We start from the raw sequence: 20,969 nt of genomic DNA, 5'->3' as shown, positions 1-20,969 counted from the left end.
ACTTCTCTATCCCGATCTCCATTGGTAAATCAATGTGAATTGCAGTGTAGCTGTAGTCATCAGTAAAGCTACGTATTAATGATTGCTCAACCCATGCACTTGTCATTTTCAAATTAAGATTTATTTTGGCAAAAATACCAGTTGTCTAAAACCAGACCATTTTTGTATTAGTGGGGATCTCCGTACTACATGAGAGAGAGAGAGAGGATCCACGAGGGTGGCTACAACTTTAAGTCAGACATTTGGTCCCTGGGATGTCTTCTCCATGAAGGTAGGTTTACTGTGTGTGTGTGTGTGTGTGTGTGTGTGTGTGAGAGAGAGAGAATCGAACCATCTAGCATACAATAAATCAAACACACACACTGTGAAAAGAGACCATTGGTTTGGTTAAACAGAAGTGTTAGTGCCCGTACTCCAAAGCTCTTCTTTCTGCCTGACTGTGTGCTTGCTTTGAGATTCATCTATTTTTGTGTTTTGTTGTTGAGGACAGTGCCAATGTCAATGTTGTGAGTTCATTCAAGTGTGCAGAAAAACTGATTATTGACAATAATTATCAGATTCCTCCCTATTAAAAATAGAACCATCTATACTAGGCAGGTCCACTCTGCCCCTCTCACCATTACCGGGCAACTGGGGGAGATTTAGAAAGAGATGAGAGAAACAAGAGATTTAGAGAAAATAAGTAATGATGAAATGAATAATGATTTAAATACAGAGTGTACCAAACATTAGGAACACCTTCCTAATATTGAGTTGCACGCCCTCAAAGCTATGCGGATGCCGGCCAACACCGGTTAACACCCGATCTGGTTCGAGGCCTAAGTTGACTTTCACATGCAATTCAGACAATATTAAAGTAGGTGATTTGAACTCCATAAGGGGTCATTGATGTGGATGTTAGCCCATGGCTTCATTTTCCTGCGTTCATGTGTTAATCAAAATTATCCAACTTTAGAGTACAACATGCTACCTGAGATCTCCCACTTTTATTTACCTCTTAAAAGTCCATTTTTGGACATTGTTAGCTCCAAGTTATGATGACTCATCGGGGTGATCTACAGCAGTTTTTTTTTATTTTTGTCCTGAGTTTCTGATAACTCCGATAGCACAAGTTCATCATTAGGTCGTTAAAGTTAAAACTAAACTTAAGTGTGACCAGTTTGCACTTCAGATGGAGACAGAGAACAAAAGGCCTCAGTCTGAGCCCATCTTTTTTCAAACATTGGCCGTTTAAGAGAGCACAGTGTCAGAGACTGACTAGCTACAGTATTACACCACTGGCACTGTACGATAGAAGAGGAGAAAGGCTGACAGCATTTTAAATGAGGCCAGATGAAGACTTGTACATCACTCTACCGACTAGCCTTCTACACATAGCACTTTTTGCCCTTCACCAACATCTCTCCATCTTGCTCTTTTTTTCTCTCATTTCTGTCTCTCTCTCTCCATCTTGCTCTTTTTTGTCCTGTTCCCTCTATCCCCATCTGGTTTTCTCAGAGTGCAGCCCTTGTCTGTCTGACGGTCAGTCTCTCCCGCTCTTGTTCTGTTTTCTTTTAACCTCTCGCTTCTAGTGCAGCACCTGTCTCTCCATTCTCTCTTTCTCACGTCCTGCTCTCTATCCTTATCTTGGTTTTTAAAGGCCAGGAATCCAACAGCTTGTGTCGCCACTCAAATCAGAGCTCAGGAAATGGGGTTTTAATGACAGTTGTTTTTCTTCAATCACCTCTGATTGGCATTAGAGAGGTCCTCTTTCTGCGGAAACTGACAACACACGGTACAGACCGTCTGAAACTTTCTCGTAGGCACTCACGCTCTAGGCACTTCTTACGTCTGACAAAGTAAGTTATTCGCCAGCAGCATACCACCCTGCATACCACTGCTGGCTTGCTTCTGAAGTTAAGCAGGGTTGGTCCTGGTCAGTCCCTGGATGGGAGACCAGGTGGTGTTGGAGGGCCAGTAGGAGGCACTCTTTCCTCTGGACTAAAAAATATCCCAATGCCCCAGGACACTGCCCTGTGTAGAGTGCTGTCTTTCGGATGGGACGTTAAACGGGAGTCCTGACTCTCTGCGGTCATTAAAGAGCCCATGGCACTTATCGTAAGAGTAGGGGTGTTAACCCCGGTGTCCTGGCTCAATTCCCAATCTGGCCCTCAAATCATCACGGTCACCTAATAATCCCCAGTTTACAATTGGCTCATTCATCCCCCTCCTCTCCCCTGTAACTATTCCCCAGGTTGTTGCTGCAAATGAGAATATGTTCTCAGTTAACTTACCTGGTAAAATAACAGAAAAATACATCTAGAATGGCCTTACTGAAGAGCTCAGTGACTTTCAATGTAGCACTGTCATAGGATGCCACCTTTCCAACAAGTCAGTTCATCAAATTTCTCCCCTGCTAGAGCACAATGCCAAGCGTCAGCGGTGTAAAGTTTACCACCATTGGACTCTGTAGCAGTGGAAACACGTTCCCTGGAGTGACAAATCACGCTTCACCATCTGGAAGTCTGGCGGATGCCAGGAGATCGCTACCTGCCTAAAAGCATAGTGCCAACTGTAAAGTGTGGTGGATGAGGAATAATGGTCTGGGGCTGTTTTTCATGGTTCAGGCTAGGCCCCTTAGTTCCAGTGAAGATAAATCTTAACACTAAAGCATACAATAAAATTCTAGACGATTCTGTGGCAATAGTTTGGGGAAGGCCCTTTCCTGTTGCAGCATGACAATGCCCCCGTGCACAAAGTGAGGTCCGTACAGAAATGGTTTATCAAGATCAGTGGGGAAGAACTTGACTGGCCTGAACAGAGCCCTAACCTTAACCCCATCGAACACCTTTGGGATGAATTGGAACGCCGACTGCGAGCCAGGCCTAATCGTCCAACATTAGTTGCCAACTTCACTAATGTTCTTGCGGCTGAATGGAAGCAAGTCCCTGCAGCAAGGTTCCAACATCTAGTGGAAAGCCTTCCCAGAAAAGCTGAGGCTGTTATTGCAAAGGGGGGACCAATTCCATATTATTGCCCATGACTTTGGAATGAGATGTTCGACAAATAGGTGTCCACATACTTTTGCTCATGTTGTGTATATACAATATAGAAAGTTAAGGCTCATAGCCTGAGCTTTGTAAAACTTTTGATTACATTTTTCAATAATGATTTGCAGGTAACTGATTGGCTGATGGATGTTTCTTATTGTTTGCTTGTATGTTGTTGCTTGATGAAATGTCATATAGAGCTGGCACAATTACCATGTAACTGACGGTTATGGATAAAGACCCGTCATGAAAATGAAATAACCATCAGAAAAAAACTGTGACAAACAGCTGAGTCCGTTTCTGCTCTAAAATGGACTCTATAACATGATTAAACATTGTTGCTCCTTGCTGAAACAAGCAAAGTGTGGTAGCAAATGGTTGCCTAGGCAACACCCCCTTCCCTTCAGCAGCAGCACATGAGGTCTGAGGTCAGAGGAGAAAATGGCTGCCTAGACAACACCCCCTTCCCTTCAGCAGCAGCACATGAGGTCTGAGGTCAGAGGAGAAAATGGCTGCCTAGGCAACACTCCCTTCCCTTCAGCAACAGCACATGAGGTCAGAGGAGAAAATGGCTGCCTAGGCAACACCCCCCCTCCCTTCAGCAGCAGCACATGAGATCTGGGGCAGAAGAGAAAATGGCTGCCTAGGCAACACCCCCCTCCCTTCAGCAGCAGCACATGAGGTCTGGGGCAGAGGAGAACATGGCTGCCTAGGCAACACCCCCCTCCCTTCAGCAGCAACACATGAGATCTGGGGCAGAGGAGAAAATGGCTGCCTAGGCAACACCCCCCCTCCCTTCAGCAGCAGCACGAGGTCAGAGGAGAAAATGGCTGCCTAGGCAACATCCCCCCTCCCTTCAGCAGCAGCACATGAGGTCAGAGGAGAACATGGCTGCCTAGGCAACATCCCCCCTCCCTTCAGCAGCAGCACATGAGGTCAGAGGAGAAAATGGCTGCCTAGGCAACACCCCCCCTCCCTTCAGCAGCAGCACATGAGATCTGGGGCAGAAGAGAAAATGGCTGCCTAGGCAACACCCCCCTCCCTTCAGCAGCAGCACATGAGGTCTGGGGCAGAGGAGAACATGGCTGCCTAGGCAACACCCCCCTCCCTTCAGCAGCAGCACGAGGTCAGAGGAGAAAATGGCTGCCTAGGCAACATCCCCCCTCCCTTCAGCAGCAGCACATGAGGTCAGAGGAGAAAATGGCTGCCTAGGCAACATCCCCCCTCCCTTCAGCAGCAGCACATGAGGTCAGAGGAGAAAATGTGCATCTTTTTATACATACAAACACAAACATCACACCTGCCCAAACCCACCTGCTCACACCCTCATAGCCAGCACCCGCATCACTCTGCCACATGCCCTCAAACTGCACCATTTTGGTTTGTCGCCCACGCACTCTTAACACTTAAAGCATTTTACCTTTCCATTGCACTAACGACAGAGGATTAGTTGATTTCCAGTTTAAGCATGCATTTTTTCAAGATGATTGACAAGAAAAATATCATCCAACCCATCGGGTATCTCTATGAACCCTCATATGCCATGTCCTGAAATATGCAGACTGATTAACAGTAAATTTACATTAGCTGACCAATAACATTCATCCAAAAGTATATGACCATCACAGCCCTAATGCCATAATTGCGTTTATAGACAATGAAAATGCAGTTGACTGTCTACTTATGACTTCATTAATTGAAGGGTTTGATTTTGTTAAAGATAATTTACTGTGAAATGATTTACATGTAGGAAAAGCAAGATAAGAACAGTTGGAATAGTGATTATCAAACCATTTAGAAAATGGATGGAGCGTATTTGAGCTGGTACCAAAGTACAAAGCATGTTTGAAGATGACCTTAACTTGACACCTAGTAGAATTGTATTATGTTTCTGCCTTGAGAGCATTATGCAATCAGGTACACATAAAGATGCTAGATAGAGGGCAAGTGGCTCACACTAGTTTAGAAGACTGCAAAAAACGCAGTACTAATGTTAGCAATTCTACCATAGAGACTTGTAAAATATTAGCACTTGCAACTACTGTATTGTTTATTGCGATGATTTTTCACTCAGAAGTATTGTGTAGGCAATAACTTTCATTTTGTAGTTGTACTTTCATTTGAGGATTTGACATTATTGTGATTTGTGGAATTTCGTTCCAAATGTTTCCCTTTTTGCATTTTGTAGTAGATAAGTGGAGTGGAAAATGTGTGGGGGCTTCTTACTTACATTAGACCCCATTTCAATTCCTTTCTTACCCGAAGTGTGTTTGTGTCATAAGGCAGTGAGTTGGATTTCACAACCTACAATGTAAGCTGTTAAAATAAGGAATTTTGGTGACTTGATTTACAAGGAATATGGAGGATTGTCCTATGTTGACTAGACAGCTGGCAAACAGACTGCAATCGGTCACAATCCTGGAACACCAGACATTTGTTGATCTGTGATCTTTAGATACTCACCCAAGAGATATCCACCGGACCCACTCAAACATTGTCTGCGCCAAAGTGTTTCATGCAGCAGGATCAAGTAACTCGCTAGCAGACTACTAAATATTAGGAACTCATATTTCCCGTTTAAAAAAAAAATAGATTTCCTAAAACAGACATTGACTTGTTATTCATATTATCTAACTTTAGCTTAAATAATAATAATACAAGTATTTGTCAAACTGCCAGCTAAGCAATTCAATTTGAGACGGCATGTTCAAACACTTAGGACACATTTAAGACTTAAGAACTCAGACGTTTTATTCTAAACCATGAAAAAAACATGCCATTTTCACTGAAGGAAGTAAGGGCGAAGTTGGGGAGGGACAATAGTAATTAGCAGAATGTTACAGTGATGCTTCAAGAGGTATCCATAGTCTGTATGGTCTCCTCCACCACCTCCAGATCCAATTTGGTCACAGCCTTCGTCAGGACTCCGGTTGTTCCTCGCTTGTACTTGTAATTACCGGTTCTGATTAGAAAAAGAAAGACATTTGTTTCTAAAAATGTTATTGATTGAACACAGCAGAGACAGGTCTGATGAGTTTCCGGGAGCTGGTTCTTGGATGCAAAATGAAATGTTACAAGGGATGTTAAACAAAAAATGGCTTCCACAAGTCGCATAACTCTGGAGAATCCATCTTTATTTTTCTCTACTGCGACACAGCCACAGGGATTTGTTGGGTTTACGACAAAAAAAACAACCATGCAAATAAGTTGTTCTATGTGAAATTCAACACAAGCAGCTTTAGAGGGAAAGATAAGGCTACACACTTGCTGGGTTAAGTGTGTTAGTAGTCAAACGGAGTACTCAGAGGTGGGTGAGACAACGCTATGGTTAAAGTCTACTGCACTCCACACAGACCCGTGTCTTTTTTACTCACTGGTGGGGCAATGCTTAAAACTCAGACACACGTCTTCAAACAAAAACAGGCCAAAGTGTTGAGTCATTCAACATGTCAAAAGGTCATGCATTCTTAACAGATTAAAGACCACAAAATTATTACAACTCATTCAGAAACTAGACTAGATTATTCAAAAGATGCACGGCTACGGGGAAAAAATATTCTCCGTCATGGGTAAATAAAAGGTTTGGAAGTGGCCGCACTCTCAAAACGTGCAGTGGTTTGGAAGTGGCCGCACTCTCAAAACGTGCAGTGGTTTGGAAGTGGCCGCACTCTCAAAACGTGCAGTGGTTTGGAAGTGGCCGCACTCTCAAAACGTGCAGTGGTTTGACTCTGAAAAGTGTGGACCATCACAGCCACATGTTGGGGACTACCAAGGGAACATCATGGAGACAAGCAATGGGACAGTCTGTGGGGGACCACTGATATGGAACATTATGGGAACATGTTACGTTATGGGAAATGATGAGGACATTTGGGTGGGTAGTTGGCTTTACCTGACCCCTTTCTTGTTGGCCATGTCGTGGGGCCTCAGGTAGTCCACCCTGCCCTTGGTGATGACACACAGGTCAATGTTGCTGCCCGAGCCCAGGTCGTTGAAGATGTCGGCCGCGATGGCATCCCGAACCAGCCACTTGGCATCTTCCTCCTAAGGAGAGAACATCAACACCATCATTACTGTAACCATGATCACCAATCTCATTGTGTATGGAGTGAATTAATCCAATGCGTATTCAATTACTGCTTCAGATTGAGAGGATAGAGGAGCCCTTAATATAAACCTTTGCACAAGTCTGTCACATCGTTGTGCGTGGATAAAATGGGCTAGAGCTGCTGCTTCTTATGGGAAGAAAACAACTCAAGTTGAGCAGTAAGTAGCGAGTGGTGAGTCCCACCAATCTACAAATGCCATGGGAAAAGCAAGGGCTCCCTCTGGTAACAGCAGTAGAGCTTTCCTGAAGTAGAGATAAATGCTGATTTCCAACATTCCTCTCAAGGCCCTGTGATAAAAAGCATAACTTGACGGATGCATTTAACACAATGGCTAGCTGAGGAGCCGTGCTCCCAGGTGAACTCTTCCACAGACTCTCCAAGGTGGATGCCATTGCCATCTCATAGCTCTTTAATGTGCTTCAAAAAGTAGGTCGGATTCATATAGCCCCAATAAATGCTGCATCACAATCAATTAAAATGATATATTTTCTGGTGCACCTAAATATTTTTTTTAATTATTATTTTATTGTTTTACATTGGGAGCACCAGTGCTACTCCTGATTATTATTAGAATGTTTTTGTTGTTGCCCTGACTGTACATGTGCTAAGTTGTTTTAGATTTTTAAAAAGGTAGCAGAGAAAACAGTCTATAACTTGGGTGACTGGTCTCTGACAATTTTATGGGCTTTCCTCTGCCACTGCCTATTATATAGGTCCTGGATGGCAGGAAGCTATGACCCCAGTGATGTACTGGGCCATACGCACTACCCTCTGTAGCACCTTACGGTCAGATCCTGAACAGTTGCCATACCACGCGGTGATGCAACTGGTCTGGATGCTCTCAATGGTGCTGCTGTAGAACCTTTTGAAGGATCTGGGGACCCATGACAAATCTTTACAGTCTCCTGGGGGAATAGGTTTTGTTGAATAGGTTTTGTTGTGCCCTCGTCACGACTGTCTTGGTATGTTTGGACCATAATAGTTTGTTGGTGATGTGGATACCAAGGAACTTGAAACTCTCGACCCGCTCCACTACAACCACGATGTTAAATGGGGGGCCTGTCCGGCCCGCCTTTTCATGTAGTCCATGATCAGCTCCTTTGTCTTGCTCACATTGGGGCGGCAGGTAGCCTAGTGGTTAGAGCGTTGGACTAGTAACCAAAAGGTTGCAAGATCAAATCCCTGAGCTGACAAGGTAAAAATCTGTCGTTCTGCACCTGAACAAGGCAGTTAACCCACTGTTCTTATGCCGTCAATTTAAAATAAGAATTTGTTCTTAACTGACTTGCCTAGTAAAAAAGGTCAAATAAAAAACATGGAGGGAGAGGTTGTTGTCCTGGCACCACACTGCCAGTTCTCTGACCACCTCCCGTCGTCTCATCGTTGTCGGTGATCAGGGGTTTGTGTCTGCAAACTTAATGGTGGTGTTGGACATGCAGTCGTGGGTGAAAAGGAAATACAGGAGGGGACTTGGTACACAGCCCTGAGGGGCCCCCGTGTTGAGGATCAAGGTGGCGGACGTGTTAACTACCCTTACCACCTGGTGGCAGCCCGTCAGGAAGTCCAAGATCCAGTTGCAGAGGGAGGTGTTAAGTTCCAGAGTCCTTAGCTTAGTGATGAGCTTTGTGAACACTGAGCTGTATTCAATGAACAGCATTATCACATAGGTGTTCCTTTTGTCCAAGTGGGAAAGGGCAGTGTGGAGTGAGATTCCGTCATCTGTGGATCTGTTGGGGCGGTCTGCGAATTGGAGTGGGTTTAGGATGTCCGGGAGGATGCTGTTGATGTGAGCCATGACCAGCCTTTCAAAGCACTTCATGGCTACCGACGTGAGTGCCACGGGGCTTTGCTTGTAGGCTTCCGCTGATCAAACACAAGTGTATTGTACTGTCCACAAGGAGGACACCATAGCTACTATCCTGCACTTACAGAATTACAATTTCCAAGGATGTTCAATATACACTGAACAAAAATATAAACGCAACACGGAAAGTTTTGGTTCCATGTTTCATGAGCTGAAATAAAAGATCCCAGAAATATTCCATACGGACAAAAAAAAAATCTTTCAAATTTTATGCACAAATTTGTTTACATCCCTGTTATTAAGCATTTCTCATTTGCCAAGATTTGCCACACCTGAAAGGTATAGCGTCTTGTGGGCGAGCGGTTTGCCGATGTCAACGTTGTGAACAGAGTGCCCCATGGTAGGGTTATGGTATGGGCAGGCATAAGCTATGGACAAAAAATTTGATTTAATCAATGGCAATTTGAATGCAGAGATACCATGATGAGGTCCATTGTCGTGCCATTCATCCGCCGCCATCACCTCATGTTTCAGCATGATAATGCACAGCTCCATGTCACAAGGATCTGTACACAATTCCTGGAAGCTGAAAATGTCCCAGTTCTTCCGTGGCCTGCCTACTCACAAGACATGTCACCCAAAGAGCATGTTTGGGATGCTCTGGATCGACGTGTACAACAGCGTGTTCCAGTTCCCGCCAATATCCAGCAACTTCGCACAGCCATTAGAGTGGGACAACATTCCACAGGCCACAATCAACAGCCTGATCAACTCTAGGCGAAGGAGATGTGTTGCGTTGCATCAGGCAAATGGTGATCACACCAGATACTGACTGATCCAAGCTCTTTATTTTTATAAAAGCTATCTGTGACCAACAGATGCATGTCTAAATTCCAAGTCATGTGAAATCCATTGGTTAGGGTCTTATGAATTTCCTTATATTAAGCCCATACTCCACCATGGGGCACTCTTTTCACATCGTCGACTTCTGCAAACCGCTCGCCCACACAATGCCATACGCACTGACATCTGGCCGATACAGTTCGAACCGGGAATTATCCGTGAAGAGCACACTTCACCATCGTGCCAGTGGCCATCGAAGGTGAGTAATTTGCCCACTGAAGTCGGTGAGGATGACGAGCATGCAGATGAGCTTCCCATAGACGTTTTCTGATAGTTAGTGCAGAAATTCTTCAGTTGAGCAAACTCACAGTTATCAGCTGTCCGGGTGGCTGGTCTCAGCTGAGCTCACAGGTGATAAAGCTGAATGTGGAAGTCCTGGGCTGTCGTGGTTACAAGTGGTCTGCGGTTGTGAGGCTGGTTGGATGTACTGCCAAATTCTCTAAAAGTTGGAGGCGGCTTATGGTTTAGAAATTAACATTCTGTTCTCTGGCAACATCTCTGGTGGATATTCCTGCAGTCAGCATGACCATTGCACGCTCCCTCAAAACTTGAGACATCTGTGGCATTGTGTTGTGACAAAACTGCACATTTTAGTGACCTTTTCTCTCAAGCACAAGGTTCAGCTGTGTAATGATCATGTTGTTTAATCAGCTTCTTGATATGCCACGTGTCAAGGTGGGTGGATTGTCTTGGCAAAGGAAAAACACTCCCTAACAGGGATGTAAACATTTGTGCACAACATTTTAGAGATCAGCTTTTGGTACGTTTTAACAATTTCAGGGATCTCTACTTTCAGCTCATGAAACATGGGACCAACACTTACATGCATTTATACTTTTGTTCTGTATAATATCCAGCTTTAACTGCCGCCGGCAACACTTTGCCCAAAGCTAGAGTCTCATTTAGTATGGAAGAGATTGCATCACCACTCTGAACGGTTCTGACTTAGAATATGTGGACAACTACAAATACCTAGGTGTCTGGTTAGACTGTAAACTCTCCTTCCAGACTCCCATCAAACATCTCCAATCCAAAGTTAAATCTAGAATTGGCTTCCTATTTCGCAACAAAGCATCCTTCACTCATGCTGCCAAACATACCCTTGTAAAACTGACCATCCTACCGATCCTTGACTTCGGCGATGTCATTTACAAAATAGCCTCCAATACCTTACTCAATAAATTGGATGCAGTCTATCACAGTGCCATCCGTTTTGTCACCAAAGCCCCATATACTACCCATCGCTGCAACCTGTACGCTCTCATTGGCTGGCCCTCACTTCATACTTGTCACTTCATACTTGTCGCCAAACCCACTGGCTCCAGGTCATCTACAAGACCCTGCTAGGTAAAGTCCCCCCTTATCTCAGCTCACTGGTCACCATAGCAGCATCCACCCGTAGCACATGCTCCAGCAGGTATATCTCTGGTCACCCCCAAAACCAATTCTTCCTTTGGCTGCCTCTCCTTCCAGCTCTCTGCTGCCAATGACTGGAACGAACTACAAAAAATCTCTGAAACTGGAAACGCTTTTCTCCCTCACTAGCTTTAAGCACCAGCTGTCAGAGCAGCTCACAGATTACTGAACCTGTACATAGCCCATCTATAATTTAGCCCAAACAACTACCTCTCCCCCCTTACTTTATTTATTTTGCTCCTTTGCACCACATTATTTCTCTCTACTTTCTTCGACTGCAAAACTACCATTCCAGTGTTTTACTTGCTATATTGTATTTACTTTGCCTCCATGGCTTCTTTTTGCCTTTACCTCCCTTATCTCACCTCATTTGCTCATAGACTTATTTTTCTACTGTATTATTGACTGTTTGTTTTACTCCATGTGTAACTCTGTGTTGTTGTATGTGTCGAACTGCTTTGCATTATCTTGGCCAGGTCGCAGTTGTAAATGAGAACTTGTTCTCAACCTGGTTAAATAAAAGTGAAATAAAATACATTTGATGTTCCTCAACCACTAGACACTTGAGTTCAGTCTGCATGGTCAATGCAGCACATGTAACAATGTAGATGACAACAATGCTGTTTTCACGTTGCTTCTTAATATAATACTTAATATTATACTGAGTAAGAGCAAACATAGCTAGCTATTACAGCCTGATAATTAATACCAGTGAGAGTGAAGACCAAAATCAGCATGTTGTTTGTGCAACAGTCAAAATCAAAAAGGATTTTGCAAAGCAAGAATGTTAGCTACATGAAGTAGCTTAGAGAAAACATGCAATGAAGACACGACTTAGTGTCCCCTAGGAAACACTTTAGTTCCTACCATGTCACAATTATTCCTACCTGGCATTTTCATTTGTCGTCATCTCAAACACTGTATTCAAAGTTCCCACTATTATATTCTAGCCAACTATAGAATTAGAATAGTCATTCTGATTCCAACAGTTTTGCTCTAATTCGCAAGTCAAATTGCAATTGCAACATTTGGTTAAAAATAAGTCCAAGATGATTTGCCCATATCGTGCAGCCCTACATGGCAGTGTGGGAATTCTCAATGGAGCAGTGGTGTAAAGTCAAAATACGTTCATGTACTACTTAAGTTCTTTTTTTTGGTATCTGTCCTTTACTATTTTTGACAACTTTTACTTCACTACATTCCTAAATTTGGTACTTTTTTCAATACTGCAACTGAGTGCAGGAAATGCAGAAATTATCAAAAAGTGCTGGAATTTGTTTTGGTTGAAGTTGAATTGAACAGTAGAAAACAATCAGAATGCAGAAAGACTAATTGAAATCACTTAGAATGTATGTGTTGCCACCCTATGGTCACTCACTACTCATAAGGCAAATGTAGAACTTTGATTATTCATAAACAAAATACCGTGATATAATATTTTGGCCATATCGCCCAGCCCTAGTGACATGGTAGCAACCCAACATGACAGCAGCACAACATGGTACAAACATTAATGGGCACAGACAACAGCACAAAGGGCAAGAAGGTAGAGATAATACATCACGCATAGCAGCCACAACAGTCAGTAAGAGTGTCCAGTCTTTGAATTTAGAGACTGAGATAAAACTGTCCAGTTTGAGTGTTTGTAGCAGTCGCTAGCTCCAGCGAACTGAAAAGACGTGCGACCCAGGGATGTGTGCTTTGGGGACCGTTAACAGAATGTGACTGGCAGAGCGGGTGTTGTATGTGGAGGATGAGGGCTGTAGTAAATACCTCAGATGGTGAGGCCTAAGACCGTTTTAAAAATAAGCATTAACCAGTGGGTCTTGCGACTGGTATACAGAAATGCCCAGTTTACAGAAGAGTATAGAGTGCAGTGATGTGTCCTATAAGGCTCTCTGGGGACATGCTATTGGAGTCGGTACAGCCACTGGGATTGTTCGTACTTTGCGCCGACAGGAATAAACATCTCTCGGGGATAAAGAAAGGTGTATGTTTCATGATTGACTCATGATGTAATTGTAACATACAGGAAATCAAATCCTTCTGTTCACCTGACGTAGAATTCCTTACAATGCCGACCACATTATCTCCCAAGAGAATTCTCGTTGGTTGTCACACCAATCGGAATCCACACTTCAAGATTGTTTTGATCACGCGGACTGGGACATGTTTCAGGTAGCCTCAGAGTAATATAAATGTAAAGGCTGATTCGGTGAGTGAGTTTAAAAGGACTATTAAAACCTCCCCTAACCAGAAACCGTGGATAGATGGCGGCATTCGTGCAAAACTGAAAGGGCGAACCAATGCATTTAACCATGGAAAGATTACTGGGAATATGGCTCAATACAAACTGTAGTTATTCCATCCGCAAGGCAATCTAACATGCGAAATGTCAGTATAGGGACAAAGCGGAGTCGCAATTAAACTGCTTAGACACGAGACGCATGTGGCAGACAAGCACAGACTACAAAAAGAAAATCAGCCACGTCACGGAAACCGACATCTTGCTTCCAGACAAACTAAACACCTTCTTTACCCGCTTTGAAGATACAGTGCCACCGACGCAGCCCGCTACCAAGGACTGCGTGCTTTCCTTCTCATTGGCTGACGTGAGTAAGGCATTTAAAATGTGTCAACGCTCGCAAGGCTGCCGGCCAAGACAGCATCCATAGCTGCGTCCTCAGAGCCGCGTCATCTCCCTATCCCAGTCTGCTGTCCCCACGTGCTTCAAGATGACCATCATTGTTCCTGTAGCCAAGAAGGCAAAGGTAACTGAACTAAATGACTAATCGCCCTGAAGCACTCACTGTCATTAAGTGCTTTGAGAAACTATTCAAGGATCATATCACCCCCACCTTACCAGTCACCCTAGACCCACTGCAATTTGCTTACCTGCCCCAATAGATCCACAGACGATGCAATCGCCATCACACTGCCCAATCCCATCTGGACAAGTGGAATACCTGTTAGAATGCTGTTCTTTGACTACAGCTCAGCATTCAAAACCATACTATCCTCCAAGCTCATCATTAAGCTTGAGGCCCTGGGTCTCAACCCCACCCTGTGCGATTGGATCCTGGCCTTCCCGACTGGCCACCCCCAGGTGGTGAAGGTAGGAAACAACATATCCACTTCGCTGATCCTCAACACTGGGGCCCCAAAAGGGTGCATGCTCAGCCCCCTCTCCTGTACTCCCAGTTCACCCATGACTGCGTGGCCATGCACGCCTCAATCATCAAGTTTACAGACCACACAACAGTAGAAGCCTTGATTACCAACAACAACAGCCTTCAGGGAGGTGAGGGCACTTGGTGTGTGGAGTCAGAAAAACAACCTCACCCAACGTCAACAAAACAAAAAACAAAACACCTACAGCACCCGATGTCACAAGATCATCAATGACAACAACCACCCGAGCCACTGCCTGTTCACCCCGCTACCATCCAGAAGGCGAGGTCAGTGCAGGTCCATCAAAGCTGGGACCAAGAGACTGAAATAGCTAAGGCCATCAGACTGTTAAACAGCCATCACTAAACACAGAGGCTGCTGCCTACATTCAGTCTTGATCCATTTGTTAGAGTGGCCAATGATTTCACTAGTCACTTTATTAATGTTTACATATCCCAAATGTATACACTCTATTAAATACCATCTATTGCATCTTTCCTATGCCGCTCGGTCATTGCTGACCCATATATGTACAGTTGAAGTCGGAAGTTTACATAAACTAGTTTTAAATGACTCCAACCTAAGTGTTTCAACCACTCCACAAATTCTTAACTTCTTCGGGCTAGGGGACAGTATTCAGAAGTTTGGATGAATGAGGCGCCCAAGGTAAACTGCCTGTTACTCAGGCCCAGAAGCTAGGATATACATATAATTGGTAGTATTGGAAAGAAAACACTAAAGTTTCTAAAGTCTCTAATGTCTGTGAGTATAACAGAACTGATATGGCAGGCGAAAACCCGAGGACAATCCATCCAGAATTTTTTATCTTCTGCTCACCCTTCATAACTATGGCTGTCAATGGGAATATAAAAGGAAGACCTCCCAGATTGCAGTTCCTAGGGTTTCCACTAGATGTCAACAGTCTTTAGAAAGAGTTTCAGGCTTGATTTTTGAAAAATGAGCTAGAATTTGTAGTTTAGTACAGTGCCTTGCGAAAGTATTCGGCCCCCTTGAACTTTGCGACCTTTTGCCACATTTCAGGCTTCAAACATAAAGATATAAAACTGTATTTTTTTGTGAAGAATCAACAACAAGTGGGACACAATCATGAAGTGGAACGACATTTATTGGATATTTCAAACTTTTTTAACAAATCAAAAACTGAAAAATTGGGCGTGCAAAATTATTCAGCCCCTTTACTTTCAGTGCAGCAAACTCTCTCCAGAAGTTCAGTGAGGATCTCTGAATGATCCAATGTTGACCTAAATGACTAATGATGATAAATACAATCCACCTGTGTGTAATCAAGTCACCGTATAAATGCACCTGCACTGTGATAGTCTCAGAGGTCCGTTAAAAGCGCAGAGAGCATCATGAAGAACAAGGAACACACCAGGCAGGTCCGAGATACTGTTGTGAAGAAGTTTAAAGCCGGATTTGGATACAAAAAGATTTCCCAAGCTTTAAACATCCCAAGGAGCACTGTGCAAGCGATAATATTGAAATGGAAGGAGTATCAGACCACTGCAAATCTACCAAGACCTGGCCGTCCCTCTAAACTTTCAGCTCATACAAGGAGAAGACTGATCAGAGATGCAGCCAAGAGGCCCATGATCACTCTGGATGAACTGCAGAGATCTACAGCTGAGGTGGGAGACTCTGTCCATAGGACAACAATCAGTCGTATATTGCACAAATCTGGCCTTTATGGAAGAGTGGCAAGAAGAAAGCCATTTCTTAAAGATATCCATAAAAAGTGTTGTTTAAAGTTTGCCACAAGCCACCTGGGAGACACACCAAACATGTGGAAGAAGGTGCTCTGGTCAGATGAAACCAAAATGTAACTTTTTGGCAACAATGCAAAACGTTATGTTTGGCGTAAAAGCAACACAGCTCATCACTCTGAACACACCATACCCACTGTCAAACATGGTGGTGGCAGCATCATGGTTTGGGCCTGCTTTTCTTCAGCAGGGACAGGGAAGATGGTTAAAATTGATGGGAAGATGGATGGAGCCAAATACAGGACCATTCTGGAAGAAAACCTGATGGAGTCTGCAAAAGACCTGAGACTGGGACGAAGATTTGTCTTCCAACAAGACAATGATCCAAAACATAAAGCAAAATCTACAATGGAATGGTTCAAAAATATACATATCCAGGTGTTAGAATGGCCAAGTCAAAGTCCAGACCTGAATCCAATCAAGAATCTGTGGAAAGAACTGAAAACTGCTGTTCACAAATGCTCTCCATCCAACCTCACTGAGCTCGAGCTGTTTTGCAAGGAGGAATGGGAAAAATGTCAGTCTCTCGATGTGCAAAACTGATAGAGACATACCCCAAGCGACTTACAGCTGTAATCGCAGCAAAAGGTGGCGCTACAAAGTATTAACTTAAGGGGGCTGAATAATTTTGCACGCCCAATTTTTCAGTTTTTGATTTGTTAAAAAAGTTTGAAATATCCAATAAATTTCGTTCCACTTCATGATTGTGTCCCACTTGTTGTTGATTCTTCACAAAAAAATACAGTTTCATATATTTATGTTTGAAGCCTGAAATGTGGCAAAAGGTCGCAAAGTTCAAGGAGGCCGAATACTTTCGCAAGGCACTGTATGTAAGGTCCATCAGTCAAGTATTGAATTTCAAGCACAGATTCAACTTAAATTGAACCTTTATTTAACTAGGCAAGTCAGCGAAGAACAAATTCTTATTTACAATGACAATCTACACCGGCCAAACCCAGACGATGCGGGGCCAATTGTGCGGCACCCTATGGGACTCCCAATCATGGCCAGTTGTGATATAGCCTCAAAGAAGGGCAGTGGTTAGTAGATGGGCAACAATAACAAATCAGAAATGGAATATATCACCTTAAGCACAGTCAAGTTAATAACTATGCTGTGGATTATAAATTAAACCACCCAGACACAAAGACATTGTCATCCTTCTGAACTGAGCTGTAGGACAGGAATGAAACTGCTCAGAGATGTTATCATGAGGCAATTGGTGATTTTAAAACAGCTACAGGGTTTAATGTATGTGATGGTAGAAAACGGAGAATGGATCAACAACATTGTAGTGAATCAACAATAAGGACCTAAATGACAGAGTGAAAAGAAGAAACAGGACGGACACACAACACGACACAGTGGAGCCTAGGGTTACGGAGTTCACATGCATTTATGAAACTAAATGTTGATTTGATATCATGGGACGCGTCTGTTATTGTCTAAAGACTAAGACACCAGCACGTATTCCGTGAAGCACAGCGATACAATGTCATTCACATATCAACCATCATCATACCTGTTACATAGTGGTACACCACAATACTATCAAGTCATTCACACAAATAATCTAAAAACAGAAGAAAAAAACAAAGGGGGCCACTTACTAGATGTTGGGGGAGATGTAGTGGATCTTGGAGCAGTTATCTGCCACAATCATGCCTTCTGTGGCCCTGATGTCAGCACCAAGAACTAGCCCATCCTTCAGGGATGAAAACAAATAGTATACATTTTTGAAAACATTTTTGGAAAAGAGTAGCCACATTGCATGCATTTCTTGCTTAATGTTTGATAGCTCTGAAATTTAAAAAAAAATTCATACATGACATCCCATTTAACCAGATACAGGATAATGGAATGGTGGAATTATAGAGCGCTCAGTCTGAACTTGGGCTATTTCAGGAAAACACAGTATGTCTTATCAGTACATTTTTGGAATGTGATCCTTATCACTTTGGTAGAGGTGAAATATACTGAGCAAAAATATATAGGCAACATGTAAAGTGTTGGTCCCATATTTTGTGAACTGAAATAAAAGATCCCAGAAATATTCCATACTCACAAAAAGCTTATTTCTATAAAATGTTGGGCACAAATGTGTTTACATCCCTGTTAGTGCGCATTTCTCCTTTGCCAAGACAATCCATCCACCTGACAGGTGTGGCATATCAAGAAACTGATTAAACAGCATGACCACTACACAGGTGAACCTTGTGCTGGGGGACAATAAAAGGCCACTAAAATATGCAGTTTTGTCACAACACAATGCCACAGATGTCTCAAGTTTTGAGAGAGCCTGCAAATGGCATGCTGCCTGCAAGAATGTCCACCAGAGCTGTTACCAGAGAATTGATGTTCATTTTTATTCCACAAGCCACCTCCGTTGTTTTAAAGAATTTGTCAGTACGTCCGACCGGCCTCAACTTCGGTTTGCTTAAGTCAACATTGTCAGAGTTCTCCATGGTGGCAGTGAGGTTATGTACGAAAGCATGTTCCAGTTCCCACCAATATCCAACAATTTCACACAGCCATTAAAAAGGAGTGTTACAACATGTCACAGGCCACAATCAACAGCCTGATCAACACTATGCAAAGGAGATGAAGAGCTGCATGAGACAAACCGTGGTCACACCAGATACTGACTGGTTTTCTGAACTACTAAACTTTTTTTTAGCCCCCTTTTCTCCCCAATTTTGTGATATTCAATTGCGATCTTGTCTCATCACTGCAACTTCCAACGGCTCGGGAGAGGCTAAGGTCGAGTCATGCATCCTCAGAAGCTTGACCTGCCAAATCACGCTTCTTAACACCTGCCATCTTAACCCAGAAGCCAGCCACAGCAATGTGTCAGAGGAAACAGACATCCAACTGACAACTGAAGTCAGCCTGCAGGTGCCCAAGTCCGCCACAAGGAGTCGCTAGAGCGCAATGAGCCAAGTAAAGTCACTATTAACACGAATGTGGACAAAATGGTGTGGTAATTCAATATCCAATGTAATGCAAAATATTCCTCACCCATTGCACACAACAATCTTAAATAGCTATCAATTTACCTGGGCAGACTGTAGCTAGTTTGATAATCTGCTGCATTATTGGTGTGGGTTGCCTTTCAATCAGACTGTGATACCTCTGGTTAACAGTCAGATTAATGCTATACGTTTGTTACAACATTTCCTCTAACAAACTCTACAAGCCAGAACGTTGAATACAATTATGTGTTAACTTTATCCGTTGTCCATGTGGTTTTGCAGGTAGTAATGCGAGACAATATATCCACAGGAAAGTATAATTAAATCAACTTTTCAAAGCCTGGTGGTGCATTTATCTTTCTATCACATGTGTAGAACCATGTAAACACGTCGCCGAGCTCGGCAAGTATGCATAAGTCTTCTGCATTTATTTTTATATTGTGTGCATGTTTTACGTGAATGCACTACCAGCGCTCTGAAAAGTTAATGCAAATATACTTCCCTGTGGATAAATTAGATTGTCTCACATTCCTACCTGAAAAAGGGCCAACCACACTCAAAACCGGTAAAGTCCAAATAAAATGTTATTCAAGATTCTGAGGTAGTGAGTGAAAAAATGTCCTGATCCAAACGCAAATGTTTTGCTCGATGTAGAATTCAATGAAATTGAACATCGCGTATTCAGGCTACGGCTACGCGTTGAGTGCAACAAGTCGAGCCAAGTCAACGGGAAATTAGTTGATACCAAAAATGTGGCAACTCGATATGCATTTTCATTAGGAAATTCAACACTGCAGTGACTAAACAATTGGTAGTCCGTTAAATTAACGTTCGCTGGCTAACTAAACTAGCTAACATAAGACATTGTTTTCCGCCAGCCGGCTAATACTAGCTATACTAATTGTCAACAAACGGTGGATAACGTTCAGTCAGGGTTATTTACGTGAGTTTGAACACAGTTTATCAAAACGTAAATTGTCGCAGCCTACGAAATCCGTTTGTTCCATTCATTCATCATTCTAGTTTAGAAAAGCATTTTTTAGAAATGTCTTGAGTCATTTAAGCAGGACGTGAAGAGGATGGACCGGCACCATCAAATAACTCAGAGAATACATTTCTAAATTATTTCAATATTTAAAAGTCACCAAACACGTGGACATGCGCCGCGTTTTTTATTAATTCTCGATGAGTCTTTACCTCTTACAATTTTCGAAACGGAAACCTCCAGGCTGCGTCTGGCACACTGTCAAAGTAGACATTTTTCCTGTACTGAATTCCAGCTTCCGGGAAGCGCGCCTCTAAAGCCAAAGAGGAAGAGGCGAAGCGAGACGGATGACTGGCTGAGGTATGAAGAACATAACTGCGCCCAAAACCTGTCTTTTCCAGCAGGTGGCGCTTTTCGTTTTTTTCGCTCATCAAAAGCGAGGAGTTTTTGTATGATGATGGTCAGAAAACTTTTAGCGAATACAACCACCGAATTTTCCTATGGGAAGGTCGCCCTGGTAGTAGCTAGTTGTTGGTTTTTATACAGGAACATAGTAATGTGAATACCCAAGACCAATCTTTGAGTTAATTTGACTATTGGAAAAAAAAGCTTAAATACGGCAATGCGGGTTGGATTGAATTGAGTCCCTAGTCTTTCATTTTCAAGAACAACGATTGCACTTTTTTCTTCCCAACACAATAAATAACGCAATATATGGAAGCGTATTAGGGCCAAGTGAAGAGAAAAAAAATACATTAATGGCTATGGGTGTGGTACATGGATATTTTTGGGGGCA

At 43.1% G+C, this 20,969-nt stretch overlaps 1 pseudogene; it reads right to left on the bottom strand.

Annotated features, from left to right (window-relative positions):
- Positions 1 to 5,879: 5,879 nt before the first annotated feature.
- Positions 5,880 to 14,210, bottom strand: LOC139387787 (proteasome subunit beta type-7-like; annotated as a pseudogene).
- Between the last annotated feature and the right edge of the window lie 6,759 nt (positions 14,211 to 20,969).

The sequence above is a fragment of the Oncorhynchus clarkii genome, chromosome 29, assembly GCF_045791955.1.
Source record: "Oncorhynchus clarkii lewisi isolate Uvic-CL-2024 chromosome 29, UVic_Ocla_1.0, whole genome shotgun sequence".
Classification (NCBI taxonomy): Eukaryota; Metazoa; Chordata; class Actinopteri; order Salmoniformes; family Salmonidae; genus Oncorhynchus; species Oncorhynchus clarkii.
The sequence above is the reverse complement of the archived record's forward strand: the minus strand, read 5'-3'. Positions and strand labels throughout refer to the sequence as shown.